This window comes from Centruroides sculpturatus, unplaced genomic scaffold (assembly GCF_000671375.1).
Source record: "Centruroides sculpturatus isolate CEXI.00-Female unplaced genomic scaffold, Cexi_2.0 scaffold404, whole genome shotgun sequence".
Taxonomy (NCBI): domain Eukaryota; kingdom Metazoa; phylum Arthropoda; class Arachnida; order Scorpiones; family Buthidae; genus Centruroides; species Centruroides sculpturatus.
In genome coordinates, this window is record NW_019384604.1 from 326,348 (window position 1) to 335,069 (window position 8,722).

Consider the following 8,722-nt stretch of genomic DNA (forward strand, 5'->3'; position numbering starts at 1 on the left):
AGTAGGTAGGTGTTAAAGCATCAGTTTTTTTTTTTTTTTTTTTGTGGGTTTAGGCCCCTTACCGCTCGGAGAGCACAAAGAGTCCAAATGTATCATCAGCTTGTGAAGCAGTAGTAGGTTTGACCTTTTCCGAACTTCCTCCGTTCTCTGGTGTTTCTGTATTTAGCCATTTAACAAATTGTTGCGACACTGACTTGCATTCTTCTAATTTTCGTTTCCTTATATTTCTCTTTTATGCGCCCGACAGTTGCTTAGACATTTTTAAACTAGAACTAAACAAAAATATTAATTTTAACATGTTGCCTATACAAGTATAAAACTTATAAGATACTGTAAATTGCAGTGGTGTAGCATAGTGGGGGCGGCAGGGGTGGCCTGCCCCGGGTGGCACTTTTTAAGGGGCAGCAAAATTTCACAATAAATAATAATATCATCTTGTAAAAATTTGAACCATTTTATCCCATAGTTTTGTCGCACCTACAATTGAAATGAGCACGGAATAGTCTGAGAATAGACTCACCGTCCGGGTGAATATTAATTTCATCCGTGTGCGCAGCCCGTCGACCATTTTTTTTTTTATTGCTTTTACGATTCATTTTTCATATACACCTCCAATATCCAATTGAGCTATTTTAGACAGGTCCATTGGAAATTGGAGGTGTATATGAAAAATGAATCGTACAAGCACAGTTTTAGACAGGTGGCTACACTGGCAAGAAAATTTTTACTACTTGTTCTTCTGTTATGAAATGGAATTTTAGTCTTTTAAATTGAGGTACCTGAACAACGGGACGGTGAAATTTTTCTCCGCCCTGGGCGCTGACATCCATACTACGACACTGGTAAACTGTATAGTAACTATTATTTATAGAGTGAATGCAAGCAAGTGACAAAATATCATTTGCTTGGATGCCCTCGTATCTCATATTTCTATGATTTTTCCAACCAAACATTTTACAGAAAATAATAAAAACCTAAAAATTTGTTTAATATAAAATTAATTATTAAAATTTTACTATAAAACTTAAATATACATTAAAAAGTACTAAATGAAATAGTCTACATGTACATAAAAACTTAGCATTGCAAATTACTTCACTATACAAATACAAAAGTACAAAATTACCTACAGAAATAACAAACTTGACAGGATTAGCCAAGCACGTTCATCACGTGTCTGTTATGAAATCTTAATATTAATCAAATAATGTTAATATTATTATTTACATTCTTACCTGTTTTCACAAACACAAGTACAGTGACTACGTTGCCATATTCACACTGTAACCTAACTGTAGATAACCTGATTTGAATTATGGATTCTGCCTCGCCAATTTGTCACACAGAACTCGAACAACCAAATATTGTAATACAAAAAAAACTTTAATCTTTAATCTCACTTTCAGATTCCACCATTTTACTACTGCTTCCTCTCTCTCCCGAGCTTCTACCTACTCTCCTGTTCCCTTTTTTCACCTTTTCTTCCTTCCTTTTTTATGGCCCTTTGTCTACATTTTCTTACTACTCTTTCCGACTGCATGCAAATAGATTGTACCTGGACCACAAAACCACATTGAGGGAGGATGAGAAGTTCCAATATCACTACACTAATCTAAGTTAGACAAGTTAACATAGGCACGTTGAAAATATCAGTCAGTTCTGCCATTTATTCGAATGTTTATGTTGGTGAGCAGCAGTGTTGTCAAACGTTCGTAAATAAACGCCGCAACATATTAAAATAAAAGTCATTGATTTCGCCACAGATATTTTGAAAAGTAGCTACTTTGTCGCTACTCGATAAACCAGTTATTAATTTAGACTTTGATGTTGAAAAGAGTTTGCAAGGGTAACAGTAAACACTTTTGCTTCTTTCTGAAAATATCGATCAATTTCTCTTTTCCATAATTTTGATTTCTTTCTGTAAAAATAGTCATAAGAAAGTTCTTTGTAATACACTTCATCTCTGTCTTTACTGTATACACTGATTTCAAATTCGCTATATTCCCAATACTTTTTGGTTTGTTTTAAGAATATGATAATAAGAAAATAATAGCATCTGTTAATTAATATTATTGGCCATAAAGCTATATCATTTATTACTTCCATGTCTATATCGAAGTGTTTTTCTGGACTATTTCTATCTTCTGTGTTTTCGCAATCCCTTTTTTCAGTAGAATTTTAAAGACCTTGGGGACCCCTTTGAGCCCCTATGTGGCCGCATAGTTTGCTTACCGTTTAAATTAATCCGCCGTTGAGGTATACAACACATATGCGTACCACTATAAAGCAAAAAGTTATGTCAGAATTTCTGCACGCCTTTTACAACCTCAAGACAAAGATTATATTCTAGAGNCGACACGCAACGGAGAAAAATTTCAACATGGGATAGGTTAATATATTTTTCGTACCCAATCGGTTATTCGAAATATCGATTTTTTCCGAACAATCCCAGTCCCAATTGATTCGGATAATCGACGCTCTACTGTAATACCATTTAAACTATTTATCATTTTGTGTACTTTGTAAATTTTTGGAAAAATTTTGCATAAGCTTAGGAGAAATTTTGGGTCATGAAAATATTCTGTACCCCTTTTCATAAGTTGTATTGCACCACATTAATTCTTGCTGCCTGCAGATGGCTACATTTAGTCAAGCATATTGTCAGCAAAAAATCGATAAGGCAGCCAAGGAAGCAAATTCCTTGACTTTTTGACAATTTTTAACTGATATTCAAGCATCAACAGACAAAAATCTTTATAATGCAGCCTTTTATTTCAAAAAGTTCCAGAACAAATATCGGTTTTGAAATCAGAATCATTCAATTGTTCTGTTCCTGACGAAGGCCTTTTAAATTCCCTGACATTCCGTGACTTTTTCTGAATACTAATGAAAATCCATGACTTTCCAGGTGTGTAGGAATCCTGAAATTCAATTTTACATTTATTCTCAAATGATTATATTGTTATATAAAATTACAGAATAAAACCTGTATAGTGTTTCTAAAATTAAATTCTTTGGAATTTTAATAGGTAAAGAAAGTTTTGCTTCATTTTATATTGAAAGAAAAACAATTCATAATTCTTATTTAACTGATAAAAATTTATGTAAAGTTCATAATGTATAGTCATTTCACTTTATGGTTAAATATTTTCATTGTTTTATATGTTACTTCAATATATGTAAATTGCAGACAAAAGATTTAAATTAATATATTAATTTCACAAATAAAATCAATCCTATTCAAGTTAAAAAATTTAGGCCTATTATCAAATATAGAAATTTTGAGGAAGTGAACACAATTAAAAATCTATTAAAAGCTAAATATTAAAAAAAATCAAAGTGATTTACATCATGTCATTGAAGTTAACAATTATTATATAGGGTGTCACACACAAAAGCAGCCCTACTCACTGGAAATGATACATTTCCAGTGAATAGGGCTGATTTTTGGCAACTTAGGCAAAGGACATTTGTTTTAAATTTTAACATTATTTAAATGTACAGAAACTTAGTGGTTTCCATCTGCACCTATGCATAAATTTGTTCTGACTTAAGTATGCATAATAATGTACAGACTGACCTTATGTAAATTACTGTCAATAGTTTCAATACCAGTACTTTTGAAAATACTTTCCTTCAGTTTACATACAGTTCTGGAATTGGTCTCATACACTTTCCCTTATAAATATCACCTATAAAATTTACATCACTAATGTTTCATCATCTCAGTCAGATCAATTTTAAGTGGGACAGTCATGTGTATTATATAAAACACAGTAAACAGCTGCCTTATATAAGTAAACAGCTGCCTAATTCTTATTATTTAACTGATAAAAATTTATAAAATACAATAATTTTGTAACAAAATTAAGATACTTCATTGCAGATACTCTATATTACTTGAAGAAATTAATAACTTTTGTTATCAGAGATTATAACATTCCTGATAATGCATTGGTGATTTCTAGTGATTAAGGCCCTTAAAATTGAGGCCACCTGTTAATTACCAGTACTGTACATTACCTGTGTGCTCATTACCAGCATTCACAGCTGGCCTCAGACTTTAAGAGCCTCAAAATGACACTAATATTATGATGATGATGATTTAGAATAAAAAGAATTTATTGTTTCCTTGTTGATTGCTATCTTTTACTCTCTTGTAAACAGTATGACATATACAGTTTTAAACTTCTTTGGTTACACATTGTCAAGACTATCTGACTCATAATCTCTCTCTATCCATTTCTTGTGTACTTGTATATAATGCAGTATTGCTATATCAATACCAAAAGCCATGATCTGTTCTAACAGCCTAAAAAGTACATCATTAGAGAACTATCATTATTATAACTTTTCACAAGGCTCAGAAATCAAAACCACTGGAGCCCAGCCAGTTCTTAATTCATCCCTGGTTTTTATAAAGATCTAAATTATTGCAAGTTTTTATGGATAATTTGCAATGTCATATAATCCACAAAACATTGCTAGAACTGAAATAAAACCTATGCATAACCTGCACCAGTATATACCTCATATTTCCAAAGTGCCCTTGAAAACAAAATACAGTAAGACCCTGTAATGCTGCTTCGATATAATGCAGTCTGCTCGAAGCATAAGAAAAGGCTCAAAATTTACACTGATTCAAATTGTGGCATTTCATTGGTTCATGTTTAGGAATAATCAATCAGTAAAAGGTGGCAATTCACCGTAGTGCTGTACTTTCCTGAAATCTATGTTTGTTTTGTGAAATTTTGGAAAAACTATAACACCATGGATGCCGTAGGCAATATCAACTTCGCTTGGCAAGAATTAACTCATAAATTCATGACCAGAATGTGGAAGAAGTTATGGCTGGAAGTATCCAAGAATTCTCAATGAGAAGAACCTATTGCTGTATTGTTAGGTTGACCAAATTGTCAATCTAATTGATACAGCAGGACTAAGAGATATAGATGAGAAGGAGGATATTGAAGAGGGTGCTGCAGGTTTCTGGTGAGAGCCTTACCAACAACGACCTTCAAGAACGGCAGAACAAGAAATTTGTGTAGAACTGGAAAATTGTGACTCTGAAAACGAAGAACCCCAAAAAATTTCTCTACAAATTTCCTTAGTAAAAGTTTGATAATGGTAACCAAAATCGTTGATCAAATTGTAACGAATGATCCAGATTTTCAAAGGAGTGCAAAAGCAAAATGAGGCATTTTTGATGCAATCTCTTGCTACTGACATTTGCTTAAGGAAAGAAAAAAGGCGACAAATGAAACTACACTACTTTATTGCAAAAAACAAGAATTTCAGAAGAGCCAGGACATTCATCACAAAAAATGAACTTTACATTTCTGTGTTCATATATTTATGTGTTATTTAACATATATTACGATGCAAATTAATATAAAAATAACTTAAAATTAAAATAAAATCTGTTTATTTTTGGTTGCATGTTTCCCTTTCCCTATTCACTCTGTGTAAAACTGATCTTGTTTAATGCTGCTTCGTTTAGCACTTTGTCGTCTAGGAATGTATCCCCCGTGTTAAGTGGGGGGTCTTACTGTACTAATATGTGCAGATTAAAAAATATCTCAAACATTCCTTTTTTTTTTTTTTTGCTTTTTTCATTTCTCTCAGAGCTTAAAATCTCTAATTGCTAGGATCTTAATTGTTAACTGTGACATTTTGTCAACTGACTAACAGAACAAACTTTTTCACTATCAACAAATTTCTTTCTTTCCATGGTAAAAAAAATAAAACTGTCACATGACTACTGTGAAAAGAGAATGTGTCCATAGTTATGATTTATGGCCATTTTTCCAATTAGAAAATTTTCCTACAATTTTATGTTCTGTTTAAAAAATTCTCTAAAAATATCCATTTGCCTTGCTCTGGTTGTTAGCAAGAACATTGAAATGAATTGCTTGATTGCTTAGTTAAACTTAATTTAAATATAAACAGTTAATATGTAGTTTTAAGCATAATGTTACTATGCATCAATGCAATTACAATTTTTTCTGTGAAAACATGTAATTATCAAAAACATTAATTTTTCAAATAAAAACTGTTCAAATATTAAATCAAAATTTTTTGAGTCTTTCAAAAAATAAAGTAACTGCTTACTTTATTTTTTGAAAGACAATCAAAATAGTTCAAATAAAAACTTCAAATATTAAATCAAAATTTTTTGAGTCTTTCAAAAAATAAAGTAACTGCTTACTTTATTTTTTGAAAGACAATCAAAATAGTGGCAATCAATTTTTCCTCTAATAAATGTGCAAGGTCCAAAATTTTAACAAAAAACAAACACCGTGCACCAGAGTTCATGAAAAAACTCAAAACTTTATTAAACTATAAATGCCAGTAATAGACTTTCTGACTACAGAACAAAAAATATACAACAACAAATATTATGAAACTCAAATGTTATAATTTCTATTTACTAATTACAACAATAAAATTGATTATTAGTAAAAATTATAAATTGCAATTATTCAAGATCTGAAAATAACCTGATTAGGGAGAAGAACCTAGAAGAAAAGTCCTTAATCAGTACCAATTTAACTATATGTTGACCAGTGTAATTGAAAGCTAGTTTAGCAATGTTCTTTTATGTATTGCTGATTTTCATATTATATACAGTAGTGGCCAAAAGTAGAGCTACCCTTGACATATGTTTTAAAAATGACCTCTGTTTTGTTCACCACCTACTACATAATTAATATTGTGATAGTTGAAAAGTGCACAAAAAAAGAGTCAAAATACTCAATTAACTCAAACAGATTTTATTTTAAATCTGATTTACAAAAGAAAAAACAAAGTTTTTATATTTTACACTGTGATAAAAGTAGAGCTACCAAAGGAAGTATGCAGATTTGTCCAGTATTTTAAGGACAAAATATTAGTATTTTGTGGTGTAACCAGAGCTTCTGATCACTGCATCACATCTACGTTCCCATTGAATGAACTAAGTCATCACAGTTGAATTATTTGATCAGGCATACAAGTGCAGCCAACCCTTGTTTGACTGCTTCACATACAGAGCCGTAACTAGCCATTCCTGTGCCCTGTGCAAGAATTTGAATTTAGGCCCCTTAATTTATTTGGTTTGGGAAAATAATAAAACAAATACATTACAATAGATTTTTAATAAGATTTATTTTAATTGAACTTTTCTGGCTTTCATTTTAGCAAATTCATTAATTACATGATCATAATATTTTTAATGATAATGTATTCTATTGAAATAACAGAAATATTGGATAATCGTTCTTGCCCGATAGTTAATCTTAATAAATTTTTTATTAATTTTAACTTGCTAAAACTTCTCTCGCACGAAGCAATAAAAACGGAAAGAGTTAGAAATATTTGAAGAGCGGCATTGATATTTGGGTAAGACTCAATTAAGCCAAAATCATGAAGAGCCTGTAGAATATTAAGCGGAGATGCAGTTTTTATATTTTGTTTAAGAGTCGTTACTTCAAACTTAAAACTTTCAATCTCACTTGTGAATTTGTACTTTTTTAAATCTTTAGATTTAATAAGATAAACTTTCGGGCAATTTTAAATCTTTGCTATATTTAATAGCGAGATCTGTAGCTGATTTTTTTTTTTAAATCAGCAACACTCATGTATTGTAAAGAAGAGCCATAGAGAAAGCAAAAATCATCACAGATAGTTTTCATTATTTGATAACGCCAATCTATTTGTTCTTTTCTTGAAACATCAGGGGTGCTGTCAAATACAATGGTGTAGTACTTTGTTTCTTAATTCTGCATATGATTTCATTTCTAGTTTTCTCCCCAACTAATTTTATTATTTCATTTTGAATAATTGGTGAGAAATAAGAAACTGAACATTTTTTATGTTTTTTGATATGTTCATTTAAAATATTATAATGGCTAGCAAATTCAATCAAATTTTAAAAAATGCCACAATTTGGATCTCCAATAATTTCATTTGAACCTCTAAGAGCAATATTATTGTTGGCACAGAATAGAATAGCATTCAATATTATTTTCAATATTTCACACCATATCATTTTTTCCTTGTTAATTGAATTAACTACATAATCATTAATTGCATTTCCTAATTTTAGATTCTTTTCCATCATTTTCCATTTCACATACAAATTTCGGTGCTCCAGAGAATTTTCGTGTAAGGGAATAACCGGATGAAGATGCCTCCAATAATGAAATCCTTTTTTTTGGGTCTGAAAGATTATATGATTTGTGTCCAAAAAGCATGCAAGGAAAGCAAAATATAGTACTGCATTTTGATTAATGGAATATAAAATCCTGTAACAATTTCTCCATTAATTTGTTTAACATAAAACAAGTCCTTTGTAAATTTTCGCCCTGAATCATTTGCTTAGTCCATATTAGTGCAATGTTGTTGCCTAGATCCTGACCATATGTGACAAGAGAATATATTAATTTATTTGTAATAGTAGGCCAGGAATGGGGATCGTTGTAATTTAGCAGTATTTCTTCTGGAACAGTAGAGCACATATTTTGTACAGTATTATCGATTTGTGAGACAGTACTTTGTGCAGGCTTGTCATCTTTTGAATTATTATGGGGCAAATGTAGTAAAGTATCTTGTAAATTAGCAGATTTCACTTCTTGCAGTGGCTCCTTGTTTTTGCTACTCTGAGAATTGTCGTTCATTAAAGGGGTAGAACAGTAATGTCAAATGTGGTGTTGAAGCATCAGCTTTTTTTTTTTTTTTTTTT

At 31.0% G+C, this 8,722-nt stretch overlaps 1 protein-coding gene and 1 long non-coding RNA gene across 3 annotated transcripts in view; both read right to left on the minus strand.

The window, feature by feature from the left end:
• The window catches only part of LOC111625122 (UPF0235 protein Daro_3887-like), a 57,576-nt gene that overhangs the window by 18,523 nt on the left and 30,331 nt on the right, over positions 1–8,722 (minus strand). Inside the window, exon 5 of one of the 2 annotated variants that reach the window (XM_023368162.1) lies at positions 2,753–2,921. The exons of the other annotated variant lie outside the window; for it this stretch is intronic. The gene's annotated coding sequence lies outside the window, so the exon portion shown is untranslated. Of the gene's footprint in view, positions 1–2,752; positions 2,922–8,722 lie in introns of those variants that run through there. 2 annotated transcript variants of the gene reach the window in all.
• The window catches only part of LOC111625123, an 11,328-nt gene continuing 2,630 nt past the window's right edge, over positions 25–8,722 (minus strand). Inside the window, exon 2 of the long non-coding RNA XR_002756687.1 lies at positions 25–2,326. This is a non-coding gene — a long non-coding RNA (uncharacterized LOC111625123). The remainder of the gene's footprint in view (positions 2,327–8,722) is intronic.